We start from the raw sequence: 24,898 nt of genomic DNA, 5'->3' as shown, positions 1-24,898 counted from the left end.
CAAAAAGGCTTCGGCACTATAGAGCAATTTTTTAAAAATTCAAAAAAAACGAAACTCTTTTTTCCCCTAAAACACCCCCAGACACTCACTGATGAACCTCTGAAAGTTTGACAAAGATCCGTTCAGCTATCTCTAAGAAAAATGGCGACACACACACACACAGACAGACAGACCAACGGCTCTCTTATAATAGTAGATGTGAGGTAAAATGACTCCAAAATTCATTTTTTCACTCTTAAGGTAATTATTGTATCCCTGATTTTAATTTACACCGTCCAGGGACATCGGTCTTAATCTTTTGTATTTGGATTCTACTTTAATGATACATTTTTAACGTATAGTAATACTTACTGGTACAACATGGAATCAGAGTTTGTTTTTCGACAGTGCGTTATTGGACGACCTAAGCTGACAGGATGACCTCCGAGGTACACACACTCTCCTCTGGGCTGTCTAGCGTGGTTTTGAACCATCATCCTGGTGTTTCATAGACTGGGTAAATCAATGTGTCGTCCCTCTGATGAACGTTAAACTGGCGTCCCTTCTTCCGACATTAATTGGTGGACCCTCAAAGATACCCATGGTGTCATTCACGAAGAGTGGCAAGCTATCACCGGCACCCTGAAGAAATTACAAATTCCTGCCCAAACTACTGCTGGGAAGGCGATAGCAAACCACCCAGTATAACCCTTTCTCAGGAAACCGCTTTGGCGGCAAAGACGCTCTGTAACGAGTATGGTACATCAGATATCAAATAAAAGAAAGGAGAGGGAGAGGGAGCAAGATGTGAGGGGCGGGGGAGAAAGTGGGAGAGGGAGGAGGGAGAGGGGAGTGGTGGATAGAGAAGGAAAGTGGGGGAGGGAGGAGAGGGGAATGGAGAAGGGGAGGTGGAGAGAGAGGAGGGGGATACTTTTGCTAGCTTTTCCCATCACTTGGGATGGGTACTCTTCCTAGTGTTGAGATAAGAAAAGGTGGGTACCAAATCAAGGTCATAATGGGTGAGATGGCTTCTTCCCTTGTCCGAGGTATTTTTTTTTTCATAGCAGGGCTCCAGATCAGGTGACTGAAAGGAAGGGGCACAGCAGTTGAGCTGACATCACATCAATCCGTGCAAAGCGAAGGAAAATAGTGTTATTCTGCCCTCTGTTGGTGAGCATCAAGCACTCAGACAGTTAATGATGCTATTGCGATGGAATACTTTCCGAAGCAACAACAACAACAACATGCACTTTAAGGCCATTTTCCCTGCTAGAGCGGGGGTTAGCCTTGCGGTCCCCATGACAATCTTCTCCATTTTTCCCTATTTTCTGCATCTCCCCTTGGTAACCCCCTTGCCCGCATTTCTTCTTCCACCATCTTTAGCCAAGTCTTTCTCAGTCTTCCCCGTCCTCTACCTTCCTTCTACATTCATTTCCATCACTCTTCTCAACCAGTCACTTTCATGCTTCCTCAACACACAACCAAACCATTTCAACCTGTTCCTCTTCACAGCATCAATCACAGGCTCTATTCCTATCATCTTTCGCAATTCATCATTTGTCTTCCTCTCTCTCAACGATACTCCGCACATCCACCGAACCATTTGCATTTCCACCCTTTCCAGCCTTCGTTGCTGCTCTACGTTCATGACCCATGTCTCGCTCCCATAAATCATAACACTTCTCACACATGCAGCATACACCTTTCCCTTCAGCTTCAACAACACTCCCCTCCTCATCAGCACGCCACTCAGTTCCCGAAACTTCTTCCATGCACATCTCCCTCCAGCAACCGTTGCCGAGTCTGATCCACCTTCTCCATTCAGCATGTCTCCGAGGTAGCAAAATGTTTTCACACCTTCCAGCTTCACGCCGTCTCCAAGATCCAACTCAACATTTCCTCCATCTGCAGCTCACTCTGTGCACACCTTACATTTGAATGTAGCTGCCACAATGGTTAATGACCCTCTCAGACCACTACATTTTTGATGAACCCACTCCACGCACATTGTACATTGAATGGAGTTCACTCCGACACCCTTCTGCACACAGCACATGGCCACTTCCCAGTTCTTTCCACCTCACCACATGCTTTACCACTTGCCATCACCTTCGTCTTTCCGATATTCACCTTCAGACCTTTTGTCTCCATACATTCCTTCCACTTGTTCATCTTTTCCTTCAGTCCATCCATACTTTCCACAATCAACACCAGATCATCTGCATACAACAACTCCCACGGTAAACCCTCCTTTACGCTCTGAGCCAGCACCTCCATCACAGCTACAAATAGTAGTGGACTTAGTACCGACCCCTGATGCACTCCCACCTTCACCTCAAACTCACCACTGTTCCCGTCCTCCGTCCTTACAGCTGTGTGCGCTCTTTTGTACATTGCCATCACAACTCTGATCAACCATTCCTCCACTTCTAACTTCCTCAATGCCCATGTCAATACTTCACGTGGAACCCTATCGAATGCTTTCTCCAGATCAACAAACCCAAGAAACAACTTCTTCCTCTTCTCCATGTACTTCTCCTGCAACTGCCTCACAATAAAGAGCGCATCTGTCGTTCCTCTTCCTGGCATAAATCCAAACTGCATTTCTTCGATCTTCACCTTCTTCCTTATCCTCCACTCCAACACCCTTTCCAATACCTTCATTCCATGCTCCAATAACTTTATCGCTCGGTACGAGCCACACTCCAGAGGGTCACTGTTACGGTTTTCACCGACTTGACATATTTCTGATATTATGTACTATTATTACCTTCAAAAGGTTTAGTATTCATGAACAGTTATCAAAAGTTAAAAAGGTTAACTTTAAATGATACAGGAAACCGAACCGGAAGACGGCGGGAGAGAAGAAGAGGAAGGCGGGGGAGCAAAGTCAGAGAAGACGCGTGACGTCGAGCTTCGTAGCGAACGTTGTCTAACGAAGGTCGCGAGGGAATTTTGAGTTCCTTGAAAGGACATCCTGCGATAGGTATTATCACTGGGATTGAGAAATCTGCGTAGTCAGGTTTAGGCTGAGATTCCGACGAATCCTTGCCTGGTCGCTTCGACTCAAGTAAGAGCCGTCGGCCATTTTGACCCTCACGCTTCGCTCACCGAAAAGGTTTTTGCTACGCGTCGGTTTTTCTCTGCATCCTATCGTCTGTCGGGGATGTGTGTGCGCAAACGCTGCATTTGAAGATTATGCTGCGGTTCGCTGATTGAACTGTGAACGCACACATTGAGTTTGCCTTAGGTTTCGGACCACGTGACTGTCTACACTTTTTCTACGCTACGCCCATGCCTCGTCCGCATCAACGGAGTGCGGGTCTCGATCGATCTCGCTCTGACACTCGCTGGAGGGGATCACCTTTGAGTTATAGAGACATTGAGGAGTGTCTTTTTTTCCACTCGCTTGGAGCGCAGTGAGTTATCTGACTTTAGCTGATGGTACCATCCGAAGAGATATAGAGTGCACTCTGGATTGCTATTGGTTGTACCGTTATTTTTGTGTGTGATTCTTAATACAACATATGTTCAGTTAAAATCATTGGTGTGGTTTCACTATTGATTTCTAACACAGACTAACATATTTTTCTGCCGTAGCTCCTCTCGGGATTCGGAGGTACACCGTGACCAGGGGGTCGGGGAGGAGCACGTAACAGAAATTGGGGCCTCGTCCAATTGACTCTGGGCTCGAAATTGGGTCTTTGTCCGGGATTAAATTCCATAAATTTCGTCCGGGAAAGAATTCCCTAACATTCCCAGAATTCCCAAATTTGGAATTTTTCCAACATTCCCAAATTTTTCCAAAAATTGGAAAATTTTTGTGGGAAGGTTAACAGGTGTTAACGGATAGTCACCATGGTGTTTGACGCAGGAGAGTTTACGGTGTCCCCGAGTGAGGCACAGTTCCAAGCATTAAAAAAAATCGGACCTCTTGATATTGGCCAGACATTTTAGCTTGGAGGTCCAAGCTAATATGAAGAAAGCAGAGATGCAGAGATTGGTGATAGAATCTCTGGTGGGACAAGGAACATGGAAAGAGTGAGCCTTGGATTGGTTACCAGAGGAACAAGAAAATGTGGAGCTCCAGAAACTGGAGATGCAATTGCAGAGCCAGGAAAGGTTAAAAGCAGAGGAAAGGAGAGCAGCAAGAGAACTCGAGGAAAGAAAAGCAGAGGAAAGGAGAATTGAACGAGAACTACAGGAAAGGTTAGAAGAGAAAAAAGCACAGGAAAGGAGGGCTGCAAGAGAATTCGAAGAAAGAAGAGAAAAGGCAAGAGCAGAACAGGAACGAGAACTCGAGAAAAAAAGAATAGTACAGGAACGAGAACTCAAGGAAAAACAGAATAGAACAGGAAAGAAAACTCGAGGAAAGAAGAGCAGCACAGGAAAGAGAACTCGAAGAGAAGAGAAAAGGGAAAAGCAGAGGAGAGAAAAGCCGAAAGGGAGTTAAGGGAACGTGAAATGGCGCTGCAGCAGGAAATTAAATTCAAGGAGCTGGATTTAATGAAAGAACGGGGAGAGGTACCATCCATGCCGGCTAGTTCGACAACCAGTCAGAACACCTGGGACGTTGGTAGACATGTGAGGCTGGTTCCACCCTTCAATGAAAAGGAGGTGGCCAATTTTTTTTCACACTTTGAGAAAGTGGCTCAAATGCTAAAATGGCCTGAGGAGTCCTGGACCATGTTAGTGCAAAGTGTTCTGGTGGGTAAAGCTCAAGATATTTATTCGGCTTACCGATTGACCAATGTGCAGATTATGAGATAGTGAAGAAAACCATTCTCAAAGCCTATGAATTGGTCCCTGAAGCTTACCGGCAAAAATTCCGGAGTGCCAGGAAGAGGGAGAGCGAGACCCATGTGTAGTTTGCCAGAATGAAAGAAACCATGTTTGATCGGAAGTGTGATTCAAAAGGGGTTTGGAAGACTTCGAACTATTGCGACAATTGATCCTGGTGGAGGAATTCCAACAGTGCATCCACGAGGTCATTAAAGTACATCTGGAGGAAAGGAAAGTACCAAAGTTGTATGAGGCAGCAACCATGGCAGATGACTATGCCTTGACACATAGGATGGGGTTCCACAAACCTAACTTCCCGCCTAGAGTTCGCCAGGGGAGTTATGGTACATCCGGTGCGGAAAAAGGAATTTCGTGGGGGCGGCCTAGAGATGACTATGAGGACAACTCTGATACCATGACTTTTAGGGATCAGAAGATTACAGTTCCAAGACAGACTTATCTCCCGGGGGGCTCGAGGCATACCACGGGTTTTCCCGCCGGGCCTACTTGCACTTTTTGCAAGAAACCTGGACACTTGATGTCCCGATGTTATGCTATGGAAAGGCAAAATCAGGAGCGGAGTCAGATTAGTACAATTCCGAATGCAAAAGCAAATGTGAGAAATCACCCTCAAAAGGGTTATCAACCATTTATTTCAGAGGGGTTTGTGTCATTGGATGGAGACTCGACTAACCAGAAACCGGTTAGGGTCTTGAGGGACACAGGAGCACATCAATCTTTGATGCTTGAAGGCATTTTGCCATTGTTAGAGAAGACGGCAACTGGTGTTCGTGTTCGTTTACAGGGGGTTGGTGGCTGTGTTAAAGCTCCACTTCATGTCATCCATTTAGAGTCTGATTTGGTGTCAGGACCAGTCACCGTAGGTTTACAAGCCACTCTTCCTGTAGAGGGAGTATCTTTTGTTATCGGTAATGATTTGGCCGGTGGTCAAGTTTCTGGTAAACCGATGGTTGTTAAAAGCCCAGTAAGGAAAATAACATTACACCAGTCAGGGATGGCGGCAAATTTGGCAAGCTATTTGTAGGTGGACTGAACTTCAAAACAAAGGAAGAAGTTCTGACCTCTGTCTTCAGCAAATATGGACCGCTTTTGGAAGTGCGGCTGGTAAAAGACAGGGAAACGCAAAAGTCAAGAGGGTTTGGCTTTGTCACGTTTGAAAAGACAAAGGACGCCAAAGAGGCAGAGAAGGATTGGAATGGCAAGGATTTGGATGGTCGGACCATAGCCATAGAGAAGGCAGGCCGTAGGCGTCGAGGGGGCTACAGAAGAGGAAAACTTGGTGGTAGTTTTGGTGGTGGCCGCAGTCGATATTACTATGGAGGCTCCCAGAGTTACGGCAGCTCCCGAAGGAATGATCATCAGGGTAGTGGCCGAGAAGGTGACCGCTATTCAAGTGACTACAGTGACCAGCAGTCCAACCGTGATTATTACGAAAGTTAGAAAGAGTTGAAGCACTGAATGCTGCAGAGTAGCTAAGCCAAAATTCCGATACGGAATTTTTGGCCACGCGGTGGCCACATTCCTAAAGGCGTCCAGGTAGTGAATACTTCCAGGCCTCACCACCCAACCACCATGGAACCTGGCTTTCAGTTCGGCCTCCCGGAAAAAGTGCTATCGATTTGCTTGATTTTGGATTTTTCATCAACCCCTTAACCTTCATTCAAAAGAAACTAAAAGTAAAAAATCAGAGTGTGATGAGATGGAGTTTGGCTTTGCAGGAGTCCAACTGGGAAATTGAACATGTAAAGGGGCAGGGACAATGTCGTTGCTGATGCTTTGTCCAGAGTGGATTAACTTTGAAAATTTCTGTAAGTTGTTTGAAATTTTGTTGCTTTATTTTTGGGGAATATTGATTATTGTTGCTCACGGGAATTGATGATTTGGGTTGTGAGTGTACTGTTGCTTGTTTAGAGAGTTTGCCTGCAAAGAAAGTTTTAGCTGTGTTCAAACTTTCTTTCTTGAGGGGGGGGAAGTGTTACGGATTCATCACTTCTGCTGTTGTGGTTTTCACCCACTTGACATATTTCTGATATTATGTACTATTATTATCTTCAAAAGGTTTAGTATTCATGAACAGTTATCAAAAGTTAAAAAGGTTAACTTTAAATGAACCGGAAGATGACGGGAGTGAAGAAGAGGAAGGCGGGGGAGCAAAGTCGGAGAAGACGCGTGACATCGAGCTCCATAGCGAGCGTTGTCTATTTTTCTGCTGTGGCTCCTCTCGGGATTCGGAGGTACATCGTGACCAGGGGGTCGGGGAGGAACACGTAACAGTCACCTTTCCCCTTGTATATAGGGACGAGGGTACTCAGTTCCCAATCCACTGGAATGCGACCTTCTTTCACCACCAGATTACAGATCTCTGCCATTCTCTTCACACCCCAATTTCCTGCTGCCTTCAACATATCTCCCACAACTCCCGTCGGCCCTCCCACTTTTCTACTCTTCATTGCTTTTATCGCTTCCTCAACTTCCTTCTCAGTTATCTTCTCTGCTGGTCCAAAAACTGGGTTACTCTCTATTTTGCCATCCCATTCATTCTCTGTATTCAACAGCATTTCCATATATCTTTTCCATCTTCCTTTAATTCCATCTGGGTCCACAACGATTTGTCCCACTTCATCCTTCAAGCAACCCACCTCACCCCCATCACATCACACCTCTCTTTCGCTATCTGCTTTGCAATCCTGAATACCGCTCTATGACCCTCTTCCGAATAGAAGCGTTCTCCGAACATTTTCCTACATGCCTCCTGCGCCTTTGCTACCTCTTTCTTTGCAGCCTTCTTGGCTGCCTTATAACTTTCATGCTCTGCTTTTTCTGCTCCCGTACCCTTCGCCTTCTGCCACTCCTTGAACTTCTTCCTCTTCTCGTCAATCCTCTTTCCAACTTCATCATCCCACCACCATGTTTCCGAGTGCCTCGGTTGTCCTTTTGTCCATCCACATACCTCACCAACGGCTCCCAACAGACTATCTTTCATTGACATCCAACCACGTTCAAGCTCAACCACATCATCCTCGACCCTACTCAGCCTCTCTTTTAATGCCTCCCTTACTGTCACCTCTTTCAACCTCCACACCTTCATTCTCGGTTGGTACTTCACCCGCCGAGCTCTCCGAGCTCATTTCACCCTTACGTCGCAGACAACCAAGTGGTGCTGTGAAACAGCCTCCTCCCCCGGGATCACCTTTGTGTCCCGGAGGTGCCCCCTATTTCGCCTACGCACCATCAGGTAGTCAACAGTTGTCGTCGACCCACCCGACATGTATGTAACAAGCTTATTATCCCCTTTCTGGAACTGAGTATTACAAATCAACAAATCAGCTCCATCAGCAAACTCCAAAATCCTTTCACCTTTTCCATTTCTCACACCATATCCGTAACCCCCATGAACTCCCTCAAAACCGTCCATACTCCTTCCCCCATGTCCATTTAGGTTTCCTCCTACCACAACAATTTCCTCATCTTTCACGTTTTCCATCAGCTTCTCTATCGCACAACAGAACTTGTCCTTCTCATCGCTTCGACCAACCTGCGGAGCATGTCCCGAGATGACGTTCACCAAGAGCTTTCCAATCATTATTTTCACCATCATCAACCTATCACTCACTCTAGTCACACTCACTACACTGTCTACAAACTCCTCAGAAAACAGGACACCAACACCATTCACACCCTCCGGGCACCCTTTCCGCACAAACTTGTATTTCTGTCCCTGCCTACCCTTCACCATTCTCACACCACTTCCCTTCCATCTCGTCTCTTGCACACAACATATGTCCACTCTTCTTCTGATCAATACTTCCACCACTTCTCCTGATCTCCCTGTCATTGTCCCTACATTCCATATCCCAAACCTCAGAAACCGATCTCCACTTCGGGCTGAACACTGCCCATATGTAGTTGTAATTGTCATGGTTATCTTTTTGAGGCAATGTTTTTATGGCCGGATGCCCATCCTGACGACAACCCTCTTAGTCGCCCCTACGACATGCAGGGATACGGTGTACCTATTCTAACCAGGGTACACACCGTACACACCGGTCCAAGTCATTGTAATTCATGTAAAAGCACAAGGATGCCGAGTCGTCCTCCCAACTACATTACACATACAAGCTCCTCTACAAGCTTGAGATCACCATTGATAACAAAGAAAAGGCTCGTTTACACTGCTTGTTAAGCAGCTAAGATGGCCAGGCATACAGAATGTAAACGCAACACTTTCGAAGGTGAGATCCTCAGTGAGCAGAAGCACTCGGAGCCCTCAAGCACGTCGTGCAAACGAGCCTCAGGAAGCAGGAAAGGAGGCCTCAAGCACGTCGTGCAAACGAGCCTCAGGAAGCAGGAAAGGAGGCCTCAAGCACGTCGTGCAAACGAGCCTCAGGAAGCAGGAAAGGAGGCCTCAAGCATGCCGAAGCATGCCACATAAAACCATGACTCTGACAAAAACCCGGTTTGTTTTACAGTGATATCTTCTTTTCATGCCAAAAACTAGAGGTCCATTGACATCTATATAAATAAAACACAGTGTGTGTGTGTATGTGTATGTGTGTGTGTGTTACCGATAGACATAAACAGAGAGGCTCACGTGCTTGATATTTGGCATCGGCATGGCCATTGAGCCTGGGAAGGACATGGCCTACCTAAAAATATTTGACGAGATCCATATTTTTTATTCATATTTACCTCAGCGCATTTCAGCGAGGAACATTATACACGGATTCTCAGCTGGTGCCAGAGCAGCTCGCCGATTCGCTCAGAGCGATCACGTGATGTTCCATCCTCGCTGCCAGACCACTGAACGGAAAATATATAGAATGACCATTGCCATTCACACCACATAGGTGGAGATGCAGCTACCGGGCGCCATCTTGGTTGGCACTCGATGCTGGGCGATGGTGATTTCCATCACGCGTTTGCACGTAATTCAGAGTGATAAGCCATTGCGGTTTTTCACCTTTTGTGCGATCGTGTTTTTTCGATTTTGTGCGATATGAATTAAACGTCTTTGCAACAGCTGTGAAACGTCTTTCCACAACCCTTCCTTAACCGATTGAAGCAGTTTATTGCCACACAAAATGGCATTTTAACAGTTGTCTCGCTTTTAAAATCTGGGACACGTTCAAAACAAACGAGATCCGCCAAGCGAGTTGGTCGAGTCGTGTTAACCAAGATGGCGACTACACTTTTCACGGAGTATGAGCATTCTATATATTTTCAATTCAGTGCGCCAGACTCGCTCATCTACTTGATTTGTGGCATAGACATGGCCATTGGGCCTTCGCGGTGTAATTTGTGTGAGGCTTTGTCCGAGTGAGCTTGAGTCGAGAGGGCGAATGTACGGGTTGGGAATGTACGGGTCTCCCTTCCCCCGCCCGGCAACGCCGGTACTCGAGGGCGTCACAGGATCGGTGAGTCTCCAAAATCCGCTTCGTGCTGTTGTTGCGAAGATGCAGGACGATGTCGTGATTGTTGTGCTGCTCTCCTCCCATGAGAACTGCAACGTCATTGTTGACTGGCCCTCCCCTTCCTCCCCTTTCCCCTCCCCCCTCTCCCCCCTCCATCCTCCCCTACCCCCCCTACCCTTCCCCCTCCACCCTCCCCTTTCTCCCCTCCCCTTCCCTTCCCCCCTCCCCTCTCCCCCCCTCCCCTCTCCCTCCTTCCCCCCTCCCCTCTCCTCTCCCTCCTTCCCCCCTTCCCCTCCCCCCTTATCCCCTTCCCCCTCCTCCCCTCTCCCCTCCTCCCCTCCCCCCATTCCCCTCCCCCACCCGTCAATGCCGGGTACTTCTGCTAGTTTGACATATGCAGTCAGGGTTGGAGGTGGGAGGAGAGAGAGCATGAGAATGAGGAGAAGAGGAACTGAAAATGGTAGGAAGTACATTTCAGGGAGAGAGTTTATGGAACTACAAAGATTACCCACGCCCATGCTACTATGGTTTCTCTACTGCTGTAGAGCGGCCATAGTCTCGGGAACCGCATGGGCCAAACCCCATGAAAGGTACCACGGGTGCCCCCAACATCTGCTGCTTTGAACCCCTTGGTTGAACGTAGCTGTTTTGAAACAAACCTAAAATTCATTAGCATGTGGAAACAGCAATGCTAATTCGTAAAAAAACAAAACAAAGGGAGGCTATGTTGCTGCACAAAACCAGGACTAATTGGCGCAGACCGGGCATAATTGGTCAAATCGGGAAAAGTTTGCCATATAAAACTGGGAATAATTGGCTAAAGTGGCTGTAATTCACCAAACCAAATGGGGCCTAATTGGCCAAACGCCATACGAAGCCAGGCCTAATTTGCCAAAGAGGAACTAATTGGCTGGAGCAAGCTCATGATAACGCCATGATAACATTTGCCTGGTTCCAAAAAGAGACGTCACATTTACAAAGCTATATTCATATTCTTAAAGCAGTTAGACAGAGAGAACAGGAGAGCATCTTTTTCTGGTCTTCATCAAGGATCTCTCCGACTTTGGAAAATCCTATCTCTGAAAAAAGTTTTGATGACTCCACCCTCTGCTGCTCCATTCCTCATCGGCAGTCTGCAGCCTCCTCACTCTCTGCAGACCTGGACAAAATCAGACTGGTCAAACAAGTGGAACATGTCTTTCAATCCTGACAAATCTCACTCTTACAATGTCTCTCCGAAAAGACCGACTGGACAACCCTCCCATCCACTTTCTGAACAATCCTCTCCAAGAAGTTCTGTCACTCAAGCTTTTGGGTCTCACTATCTGCCATGATCTTTCCTGGGAAAACCACATTTCCAAGCTTACCTCCAAAGCCAGTCGCCGACTGGGCATCCTCCGTCGTGCGAAGTCCTTCCTTGGCACACCTGAGCTCCTCACCACATACAAGGCTTTCATCCGCAGCTCAATGGAATACTGTTCTCCCCTCTGGGCTGTGCTCCTGCCTCACACCTATCTCGGCTTCACGCTGTTGAAACCAAACTTTCAGAATCATTGGAATCTCCCGCAATGAAGCTAATTGCGAGGGCCTTTCACTCACTCACCGCAGGCAGGTACGTGGTCTTTCTGTCTTCTACAGACTCCTATCCGGCCGAGCTCCCCCAGCTGTCTGTGCTCTGTCCCCCAAATATTCCTGCAGGACGCACAAGATCTGCCAGCAACCCTCTTCTGGTGAAATTGCCAAAATCAAGACTCTCTGCTCACCTTCACTCTTTCATTCCTCTTTTTCCCGCCTCTGGAACAAACTCCATTACTCTATTCAATCCCACTCCTCCCTCCAGGTCTTTAAAACAGCTGTTCACCACCATCTCTTATCTTCCCCCATCCAAAACCTTGATCTTTTCTACCCCCGTTAATTCACCCCAGATCCACTTTTTTGAAATTCCAACTTATTTCCTGGAAGTCCGAGGGATGCCCATTTGTTTTATACTTCTCCCACCCCACCTTCCCCATGCAGACCACCTTCCCATGCCACCTTCCCCAAGCCCTCTCCCTCCCACAGATCTCCCGATGTCCCTGTTCTCTGCTGTTGTAGTTGTGTGCTTCCCTTTCTCTCCCCATCTTGTCTCCCCGCTCCCTTCATTGTATGTTTTGTGTGTCCGGTTTTTTTTTGGGGGGGGGGGGGGGGGGGGATTAATGTTAGCTCTTACTAACATTCGCAAGAGCTCTTACTAACGCCGCTCTTACAATAAGAGCATTAGCTCTTACTGACGAGCCTCGATCTTGGATACAAAAACAAAAAAAAAAGCAGAGGAAATATGACAACAATCATCATATGATGAAGCAACAACTGAGGGTGAAAAAAAATCATTAAAAACTGATTTACCGTCCCACACTCCGATTCATTTCCAACGTTCCACTCTCTCACCTCTATTTTACATTTATACTCCAACCCACAATCTTGAAACAAGAAGTAGAAGTTGTTTCCTCAAATAAACTATCAATATGATGCGGTGCCAGCAGATGACGCTGCAATTCTGAGCATCAGTGCATTCCACCCTATGGATTTGGATGAAAAGCCAGTTATCCAGCTGTGGGTGATTGAGGACCCAAGGTGTCTCAAAATAAGTACATCGTTGTGTGATACACAAGTTAATTTACTTTATAAATATAAGAGGGGTGTCTGTCTATCTGTGTGTGTCGCCATTTTTCTCAGAGATGGCTGAACGGATCTTTGTCTAACTTTCAGAGGTTCATCAGTGAGAGCCTGGGAGTGTTTTAGGCGAAAAAAAAATTAAAAAAAAAATTGGAGTTAAAAAAAAAAAGGCAAAAAAGAAAAGAAAAAAAAAGCTCGATAGTGCCGAAGCTGTTTAAAATTAATGACAGTTATATAGAAGTCCACATTCGCATAAATAAATACAAAACAATCACCAGACATTTGAACACAAATAATCAAACAATTCTGGAAGTGGTCAAAGTTGGTGGTAGGGCTTCTTCTTCTTCCTGATCGGCATCACACTTAACGCAGAAATGTGATGAACGGCACATTCACCAGCATATATTCACCGAAAAAGTAAAATGACGATTTGACATTTGTGATGGATTCTGATGTGGATGCAATTGCTTTTCCATTATATTTGCCCTCATTTCAAATATTTTAACGTTTCTTTTTCGATTGAGCAACGCCGGGTACTCCAGCTAGTATTCAATAAGTTTTCCTTTCACAATTTCCATTTTATTCAAACAACGGTAATATATCACCCTATCAAACAGAATTTCTGATTGTACACCACTTCTTAAAGCTTCACAAAACAGGACGCTCTAAGTGCAACACAGGTGAGAATAGGATAAGAACAAAAAAGCAGTTATTTCAATAATTTATTCATACAACTTTTAAAGGTGAAAGTTAATTTTTATTTTTTTTCTCTAAAATCCTGTCAGTCAAAACACTATACTATCTATTTATTACGTATGCAAAAATGGTAGAATTTCCCTCTCTCTTATATGCACTGTATTTTCCATATGAGGAGTTGCGGAGTGATACAACATGGTGCTTCACGGAGGGGAGGACACAAGTGACCTCAAAAGCTCCTCTCACGCACACACATATATCCATCTCTATATATATAATAAGATTGGTCCAGTCAGCGAAGCGACAGGTCTTACATTATCGTAATATAAAAAAGACAAGTTGTCCGGTTGTTGCATTCACCAAGAGATATTAAAATAACTGGGATGTGCTCTGTAATAACTGAGCGTTTGGATTCCTGCAACCACAGGGAGTTTGGGCATTAAGAAAAAGAAGAAAAAAGACAAAAGTACTGCAATCACTACTTGTCAAAACCATCAACCAGCTTTCGAAACAGTATAATATATAGGCACCAGGTTATGAAAAGCTGAAAACCTTTCCATTTGCGGTCACCTGCCCAGACCCTGGGTAGTAACTTTCGCAGATGGCGTCGCTCCACGTCCCCTTCTCCTGCACCGACCAACAATTGTCAGTCTGATCAATCCCACCTTTTCCTGCAGGGCCTCAATTGGCAGTACTTCACCATCTGAAGTCGTCATCCATTCCCCAGTGTGATATTTTATATCGCCATTTAGCCTCCCTTACCTGTTCACATATGTTTGCAGGTTACAAAAATGTTTCCTTCCCAATTCTCTCGCCTTCTACCATGCATTTATCCTCTCGTTGCATCTACAGGTTGCCCCATTGTCCCACCATCACTGCATTGCCTTCTAACGTCTGTCACCTCACTCTCGATGGGTTTTCTCTTTGTATACAAAAACCCCTATTTTGGGCTTTAATGAAGTCATCAAGAAACATCTCTGTTGAACATTGGTGTTCATGTGAAACTGGAAATGTATGACCTTTGCACATCGGCACATTTTGGTGGTGTTCCACGGTTATGGGTTGTGAAGGTTTTTTCCTGAATTAATGATGTTTCCATGCTGTGACCGACATGTGAAGCCAACACTGCCAATATAATGGGAATGTGAATGACTGGAGCAGAGCAGTTTGGCAGGAAGAGCCAAAAACTGGGATGCCATTAGGCAGCTCTGAGGTCAAAGGTGAAAAATCAGACGTGAACGCCACTTGGTGGCACCGAGGTAAAAGGGACAGCCAGCTTCCTGTGTCACTGAAAGCAAATATAACTTATAATCAATCATGTGCAGGCCTCTTGGTGGCTGTGCGACAAGCCCGTGGGGGGGGGGGGGGGGGGGGGGGGGGGTGGGGGGGGGGGAAACCCTGAACAAACCTCCGAGATGGAGAATTAACAAGCCTTTGGAGCATAAACACCAAAAGGCCGGGGCAGACGATGCGGTGTGTGCTCGCAATCCCGAACACAGCGCATGCGTCAATGGGCCATTGGGAACGAGCACCGGCATATGTCGGATAACCTGAGTGTACTGCAAGCATTAATGGGCAAGTGGGAGTCAATACAGGAGTGTCCTGGCCAACCTGAGTGTGAGTGCAGCACAACCATCAATGAGCAGATCAGTGTGCAGGGTAGGAAAACTGCAGCCCACATACACAGAGTACGGGATCACTGGACAAGAGAGCAGACCGGAGGTTTCTGGATGAGTTTTTCTTTTCCCTGAATGAATCTTTCCTGATGAGTGTTTAAGCCACACAATGATGTCAATGACATGCGGGGGATGCAAAATTCATTGATCCTCTGTTATGGCCCAACTATTCCAACAGCCTTTGTTTGCGTTTGGATTAATTGTGTTGACGGAGTTTTATACCAGTTTAAAATAAACATCCTCTCTTAAGTAACAATCTTACATCTGCTTAGAAATCTTAGGCAAGTCCTGGAGATATCTGGTGCAGTGGTGCTGGTTCAGACACTTACTGGATGTTGCGTTTTCTTTGTTCCAACAAAACAAGTTTCAAACAAGTCCAAGAAACAAGCCCCATGATCAGAAATAGAAAGATCGAACCGAGCGATTCTACGGGCTACTGTCTTGTATTCCTGTGGCAAGTTTTAGAACAATAAGCCGGGTGATAAGGGACGAGTAGCAAAATGTTAAAGGACGGATGACCAGATGGACTTCCAGACATCACAACAATTTTATAATGTGCCATCTGCAGTACACCGTCTCCCTTCCCACCCTCCACAAAAAAGCACAGTGGTAGGGTCTATAGATAAGCTTGACAGGGGGCTCCTTTTTCTGACTCACCATCTGTTTTTCTTCCTCTCCCTGTTCCTCATATGCTAACACAATACATTTGTTTGGGGAAGTTGTCACAAGAGGATCGAGTAAAAGTGAAAACGACAGCCCGGACAGGATTTGCTCGAGTACACTGATCTCTACACTAACTGGATAGGGTGCCCAACGGTGGTTCTGAAGCTACCAGAAGTGTACTGGCGGCCATATTGTTTCCCTCAAAAGATTGGCTTTCTCCACTGATCTCCACAACAGATCAATCAATCAATACAAACAACATTTATTTCCATCATGAAAAGCAACAGGTGACTCCAATTCGATTCTGTTTTCATAGTCGCTAAGGCAGATAGAAGTCTTGTTCCAAGAAATATGGGGAAACTCCGTTCATATTTGACCTATTTACCTTATGGAGCAAGTTAAACAGGGTGGTGTATATACATATATATATATATACACATATATATATATATATATACACATATATATATATATATATATATATATATATATATATATATATATATATATATATATATATATATATATATATATATATATACACACATATATATATATATATATATATATATACATTATACATATAGAATCGGGAGATTAAATCAGACGCGGACATAGCTTCAGGACGTCGATCTTTAATTTTCGACAAGCTTTCGACCAACAAAGGTCTTCTTCTTAGTCTACAGAAACAACAGGCATGTATATCAGACAATTATGTATAGTGATATGTGTGTAAGATGTGTGGTATGTGTACAAAATGCATACAAAAGGAAGAGCCACGCCAAAGCTCACTCACTGTCCCCAAGTTCAATGGAAGTGAAGCGCAGCTTACAGTTACCGTTCGCGTTACAGTTCGGTGCACGTGCATATACAAATATAGAGATACATACATACATAAACACACATATATTCATATACCATTTATATTCATATAATATATATATTTATTTATACATTTATATAAATGCCATATAAAGGTAGAATGAAAATGAGTGAATGAATGAATGAATGAATGGGTTACGGTTAATGATTTGATTGGGTTGATGGAGGAATATTCTTCAATCAAAATTTATGCCATGAGGGATTTTTGTACGAAGCTTATGTATCCAAAAGGACTCACGTTTCAGAATCGTGGTGTGTGATCGATTTGTGATTGATTCAATGGCAGAGATTTGAATGTCATTTATAGAGTGATCCGGTTGATTAAAGTGTATCGTGTAAGGTAGAGATTTGCCCTGACTGGTGTGGAAGTTGTTGATTTCTGACCGGGTGTTATTAAATCGTGTGTGGTGTGTATTCTCAGTTTTTCCAACATATTGTTTGTTGCACTTTTGGCAAGTGATTAGGTATATGACCCAACAAACAATATGTTGGAAAAACTGAGAATACACTCTACACACGATTTAATAACACCCGGTCAGAAATCAACAACTTCCACACAAGTCAGGGCAAATCTCTACCTTACACGATACACTTTAATCAACCGGATCACTCTATAAATGACATTCAAATCTCTGCCATTGAATCAATCACAAATCGATCTCACACCACGATTCTGAAACGTGAGTCCTTTTGGATACATAAACTTCGGACAAAAATCCCTCATGGCATAAATTTTGATGATTAAAGAATGTTCCTACATCAACCCAATCAAATCATTAACCGTAACCCATTCATACATTCATTCATTCACTCACTCATTTTCATTCTACCTTTATATGTCATTTATATAAATATATAAATAAATATATTATATGAATATAAATGGTATATGAATATATGCTTGTGTGTTTATGTATGTATCTCTATATTTGTATATGCACATGCACCGAACTGTAACGCGAACGGTAACTGCAAGCTGCACTTCACTTCCATTGAACTTGGGGATGGTGAGTGAGCTTTAGCGTGGCTCTTCCTTTTGTATGCATTTTCTACACATATCACACATCTTACACACACATCACTATACATACTTGTCTGATATACATGCCTGTTGTTTCTGTAGACTAAGAAGAAGACCTTTGTTGGTCGAAAGCTTATCGAAAATTAAGGATCGACGTCCTGAAGCTATGTCCGCATCTGATTTAATCTCCCGATTATTTATTTAATGCAAATGAGGCGCCCTGCTCGTACTGTGGAGTTTCTACGTTTTCTCACAGATATATATATATATATATATATATATATATATATATATATATATATATATATATACATACATACATACATACATACATACATACATACATACATACATACATACATATATATATATATATATATATATATATATATATATATATATATATATATTGTTGCGGATATGAGGACTGTATATTTTTTTGATTGTGTGCTTTATTATTATTATTATTGTTATTCTGCGCCTCCTGCCTCCGGAGCTGTGTAAAGGTCAAAGGGCATCCCATAATTAGTCCACAAGCATACACGTCAGCCAATAATAGAATACCCGTTCGATAGTTATATCTTATTCTGTGTTTTAGGGTAAGGCTGTGTCTCCCATTAATAGAAGTACTCCATTGCACCAAGTGAAAGAGATAGATTCCCTTCATTCCCATTCCCAAAACCTCCATTCCCCCTTTTCGTCGATTAGAAACTACCTCCGCTCCAATTACCGCCATTGACCACGAGGCAGGGTCGGAGAAGAAAGGCATGTCTCCACCTCGTCATAGAGGGGAGGAGTGAGCCAGCCCCACTCGACCAACCATGAGCCAGGGGTTTGGCTAGAGAGGGCGGAGGAAGAGCGATCGGGGAGGTTCGCAAAGGTTGAGGGGCGGGGCCTATATAACCCAAGGCAGGGCGTGTCCACCAGAGATGAGCTTTTACCAGCAGACGAAAGGGAGCCCAAGCCGTTGAGACGAGAGGAGGTCCAAGGCAGATGAGCTTTTACAGAGGAGAGACGAGTACAACGGAAAGAGCTGGGTCGTCAGAGCAAGAGCGCGTAGAGAGGTCCATGACAAGAGCTGAGTTGGTCGTCAGGGGTGGTCAGCCATTGCGTTCAGTGGTTGCGTTCAGTGGTTGCGTTCAGTGGTTGCATTGAGTGGTTGCATTGGAGAAAGAGTGGTTGGACAAACAAAAGAGAGAGGAGAGAACCCGTCACGCCAGACGCCCCACCAGCGCGTCGGCTCTGACCGTGATCCGACCCGAGATCCGACCCGTGATCCCGCGCACATGACAGGATCGGTGGCATCAGCGGCCGTCGAGGTCCAGCCCGACGTCCCGTGCGGGATCAAGCTCCAGCCAGCTCCGTGCCATCCTCCCCCTCCAGCCACACACCTCCTTCCAGCCAATCCACTCTGCAATTCCCCGTGTGAGTCGTCTTTGTTTGTTCTGTCCTGGGTAGGTAATTAAGCTTGTATAAGGAATTCACTGTGTCACCTGCGTCTCGTGTCCCTGTACATAATCGTGACTGCTCCTTCTTGATTATATGTGTAAATAATAAATCCCATTACTCTTCTGTCCGTCTTCTCGTCTTATTCCTTTTCCTCTTTGCATTCGGTCGTTTTAGAGTTTTCCAGATTGGGCAGCTGCGGTGCGATACGGCCAAAGTTTGGGGTGAATCGGGTGAGTTGGGGAAGAATCGGGGGAACTGTTAGGTCGCGGTCATACCAACCGCTCGGTCAAAAATAACATCTTAACCGCGACAGTAACAATATATATATATATATATATATATATATACAGTCACGGGAAAAAGTAAGCACACCCCATGTAAAGTTTTGACTTTTTCAACATATTTCAACATACAGCTATTTGATCTTCATTTCAACAATATTGATAGATAAAGGTGATATTGTGGTGCTGTGCACACACAATTCGTTTGCCAAGAAGGTAGGGCACAACGCGTTGTACAAACTGAAACACTTTATTAACAGCTCGCACGTAAGCACTGGGCGGGCTCGACTTTCGAGCCCGCATATATGTCCCGAGGCCACGCCTTGCCCCCGGGCGTGGCCGGTCGGCCGAAAGGCGGGGCATGTATCTCAGTTCCACCCTTTGCTCCGGGCATGGCCCGAGCTGCGCTTCCACGCCCGGACACTCGCGCCACCCACTGGTGCGCGGAATTATTGCCGACTGACTGTGTCCGCCACAATATAATATAACAAATATCATGAAACATTTACATTTTGTAGTCCATTGTATAATTTAAATTAACATAAATGCAAATTTCGCATGTGGAAAAAGTAGGTACACCCCTACATTTATCACTACTTCAAATACATAAAATTAGAATCAGGTGCACCAGCTCAGGTGCAAATGATTAGAACACCGTAAGAGGATCTTGGAGGAACCCGTCTTATTTAAACCTCAGATATTTCGTTTGCTCTTTGTTGTTAAAGTGTGCGGCGTCACCATGCCTAGATCAAAAGAGCTCTCTGAGGCCTTCAGAAAGAAGGTTATAGATGCCTACGAGTCTGGGAAGGGATTTAAAAAGATCTCCAAACAATTTGAAATCAATCTTTCGACTGTCCGGAAGATCATCTGCAAGTGGAGAAGCTTCCAAACAACTGCCAACTTGTTCAGGCCAGGCCGCCACAGCAAGTTCAGCCTGAGAGCAGACCACAAGATGCTGAAAGAAGTCTCGAAGAACCCCAGAATGTCATCACAGGACCTACATGTAGCTCTTGCCACTTTTGATGTCAAAGTGCACGAGTCTACCATTAGAAAGAGGCTGCACAAATTTGATCTGCATGGGAGGTGTGCCAGGAGGAAACCTTTGCTGTCCAGAAAGAACATCAAGGCAAGGCTAAAGTTTGCCAATGACACCTAGGCAAAGACCAGCACTTCTGGAAAAATGTGCTCTGGACAGATGAGTCAAAGGTAGAGCTATTTGGCCACAGTACCAGAAGACATGTTTGGCGAAAACCAAAGACAGCATTTTACCACAAGAACCTGATACCAACCGTAAAGCATGGTGGTGGAAATATTATGGTTTGGGGCAGCTTTGCTGCATCATGGCCTGGGCAGCTCACCATCATCGAATCCATTATGAATTCTTCATTTTACCAGAGGGTGCTTGAGGAGAATGTGAGGCCATCTGTCCGAAAGTTGAAGCTCAACCGAAGGTGGAACTTGCAACATGACAATGACCCTAAACATAACAGTAAATCCATCAAGGAATGGCTGAAAAGAAAGAAATGGAGGGTTCTGGAATGGCCAAGTCAAAGCCCAGATCTAAATCCCATCGAGATGTTGTGGGTGGATTTGAAACGAGCTGTGCATGCAAGAAACCCCTCAAACATCGCACAGCTGAAAGAATTCTGCATGGAGGAGTGGGCAAAAATTTCTCCCAGTCGATGTCAGAGACTGGTAGACAGTTATAAGAAACGCCTACTTGAGGTTGTTTCTGTCAAAGGGGGCAATACCACCTATTCGAGCCAAGGGTGTACTTACTTTTTCCACATGCAAAATTTGCATTTATGTTTATTTAAATTATACAATGGACTACAAAATGTAAATGTTTCCTGATATTTGTTATATTATATCACCTTTATCTATCAATATTGTTCAAATGAAGATCAAATAGCTGTATTTTAAAATACTAGGGCATGCCCGTACAAAATTATATCCCCCCCCCCTCTATTTACATGAAATGGTTTGGTCCATTCGCAAAGCCAAAGCGGACGTCTTGCGAGTACGGTGACAATCCCCCCCCTCTATTTACATGAAATGGTTTGGTCCAAAGCGGACGGCTTGCGAGTACGGTGACAATCCCCCCCCCCCCCCCTCTATTTACATGAAATGGTTTGGTCCAAAGCGAACGGCTTGCGAGTACGGTGACAATCCCCCCCCCTCTATTTACATGAAATGGTTTGGTCCAAAGCGAACGGCTTGCGGAGTTTGGTAAAGAAATCGCCATAGCTCGGTAACTACTTGTCCGATTAATATGAAACCTTGAAAAGGCACATCCTCGGGTACCCAGCAATATACCTGGCAAGTTTCAAGTATATCGGACCGGTAGTTGTCGAGAAACAGCGGTCGCATACACACACACAGACACACACACAGAGATTACTGGAATTATAGATAGAAGATAGATGTTGAAAAAGTCAAAACTTTACATGGGGTGTACTTACTTTTTCACGTGACTGTACACATATATATATACACGTGCACACACATGTATGTATATATATATATATATATCAGTCACTATGCGACCTTCATATGATCAGTGGAGAACCGCCAGCAAGGTGTCCCATACAGCTGCTGCTGCACCTTGCTGGGAGCGATACGCACCGCCTGCCACGCGGTAACGTTATCTCTGGTATCCACTCATCATATGGAGTCGACCTGGTTGCGGTTGGGAGTTACTAATAATGGTATCTGTAATCTGGTTCTCCAACCTAATGGGCGGACAACATGACGTCATCGTAACTCCCAACCGCAACCAGGTCGACTCCATATGATGAGTGGATACCAGAGATAACGTTACCGCGTGGCAGGCGGTGCGTATCGCTCCCAGCAAGGTGCAGCAGCAGCTGTATGGGACACCTTGCTGGCGGTTCTCCACTGATCATATGAAGGTCGCATAGTGACTGATATAAAAACCGAAAGGGTCACAGAGTTACAAGTGTATGGAAAGCCTCACTGCGTTGCCCTGATGAAGCCCCAACAAGGGCGAAACCAGGTCGGTAACTGTGAGTTTTGCATGCACTTGTGACAGTATCTGTATTTATAATCCGGAATGACGCACTGCTAGATGGTTCCTCTGGAACTTTGCAGGCAAGGCGGACGTGCATGGCGATGACGTCATGTTGTCCACTCATTAGGTTGGAGAACCAGATTACAGATACCATTATATATATATATATAAGTTCAAAACACACCTGGTCACAAGTGTGCCGCATTGACCGGGTCCTCAGTCGAGGTCCTCAGCATCATCCCGTTTCGGCGCTTCAACCTCGATACGGTCAGCTAAGGTGGGCCAGCACGGGCACATCCACATGCAGCAACTGCACCTGGATGCGTACATACCCCAACCCCCACCCCCAGCCAGTGCGAACAACAACACCTCCACATCCAGAATCCACAGCACCAAACAAACATGGTGGAACTCAAACACCCACCTTTTTACCCTTCACCACTCACCAACAAAACACACCAGATCATTCACACACACACACACACACACACACACACACACACACACACACACACACACACACACACACACACACACACACACACACACACACACACACGAAACAACCACCTACCCTTACAACATACAAAAACACTCATGCAAAAATTAATTCATGCAAAAACACACACCCTCACCCACTCACTCATATACACAAAATAAGAAATAATATTGGTAACAAAAACAAAACAAAAAAAAAAACAACCTACACCGTTCGACGTGTCTCCATAAACGTCCTCCATATCCAAAATGAGCCTTTCAAGGCAACCTGGGCCACCTTGTCACACATCCTCCTTTCTGTCCCACACACTCCCAGCCTAGCGAGAAATGCAGAAAATGAATTGCCAATATACCCTCTACACCCCACCTCAAATGGCTGGCACGAAACTCGCCAACCCTTCTCCCGGCACTCTGCCTCCAGCTCACTGTACTTTCCTCTCTTCCTCTCGTGCACCTCCTCCATGTTTTCTTCCCAAGGTACCGACAACTCTCCTAAGATGACCTGTCTTGTTGCACTTGACCAAATGACAATGTCAGGCCGCAACCTTGTCACACAGATCTCCTCTGGGAATACCAGTTGTGGCTTTAGGTCTGCCACCACCTGCCAATCACAAGCATCTGACAGCCCTCTTGCTTTCCACCTCCTCCTCTTTCCACTTGGCCCGCTTTGACAAACCACACCTCTCCCCCACCAGTCTCCTTCTCCACTCTTCTCTCTCTCGATCTCAGCACCTCTTGTTGCACCATCTGCACTACCACCGCCAGCACCATATCATGTCGCCACCTGTATCTTCCTGCTGCCAATGCTACTGAGCATGCACTCAGTGCATGCTGCACCATTCCCAAACCTCCACACAAAGAACATCTCTCCTCCTGCAAAAACCCCCACAATCTCAAGTTTACTGGTGACGCAAGCACATCATACGTTCGTATATATATAGTTCGTATATATATAGTTTGGAAACATCATCGTATATTATATATATATATATATATATATATGTATATATATATATATATATATATATATATATATATATATATATATATATATATATATATATATATATATATACATATACATACACACAGTCGTGGCCAAAAAAATTGGCACCCTTGCACTTTTTCCAAACAACTAACAGTTTTCTCAAAAAATAATTTGAAATTGACAAAGGTATTTGGTCTCCACAATTCTTTATTTCACTGTTAATATTAGAGAACCTTTGTTGCAGGCCACTTCAGAACAGTCCAGCGTTTTGTCTTGAACCATTCCTGGGTGCTTTTGAAGTGCGTTTGGGTTCATTTCCCTACTGCAAGACCCATGACCTTCGACGCAAACCCAGCTTTCTGACACTGGGTTGAACATTGCGCTCCAAAATGCCTTTGTAATCTCCTGATTTCATGATGCCATGCACATTTTTTTTTTTTTTTTTTTTTTTTTTGTATACAAGATCGAGGCTCGTGAAAGAGCGAAATTAGCAGGCACCCAGTGCCAGAGGCAGCACAGCAACCCCAAAAGGTCACTGAACCTCCTCCAAATTTGACAGGAGGAAAGGTGTTCTTTTCTTTGAAGGCTTAATTTTGTTTTCTGCAAACAGAGATGATGCGTTTTGAAAAAGGCCCTAATTTTGTCTCATCTGTCCACAGGACATTCTCTCATAAGGATTTTGGCTTATTCACGTGTGATTTGGCAAACTCCAGTCAGGCTTTCTTATGTCTATCTCTCAGCAGTGGGGTCCTCCTGTGTATCCCACCACAGAACGCCCTTTCATTGAATTGGTGATGGATGGTGCGAGTTGAAACTGTCGTACCTTGTGTCTGAAGGTCAGCTTGAATTTGATTGGCAGTTGATT

The sequence above is a fragment of the Myxine glutinosa genome, chromosome 11 (genome assembly GCF_964187855.1).
Source record: "Myxine glutinosa chromosome 11, kmMyxGlut1.1, whole genome shotgun sequence".
In the NCBI taxonomy this organism is placed as follows: Eukaryota; Metazoa; Chordata; class Myxini; order Myxiniformes; family Myxinidae; genus Myxine; species Myxine glutinosa.
This window is presented reverse-complemented; position numbering follows the sequence as displayed.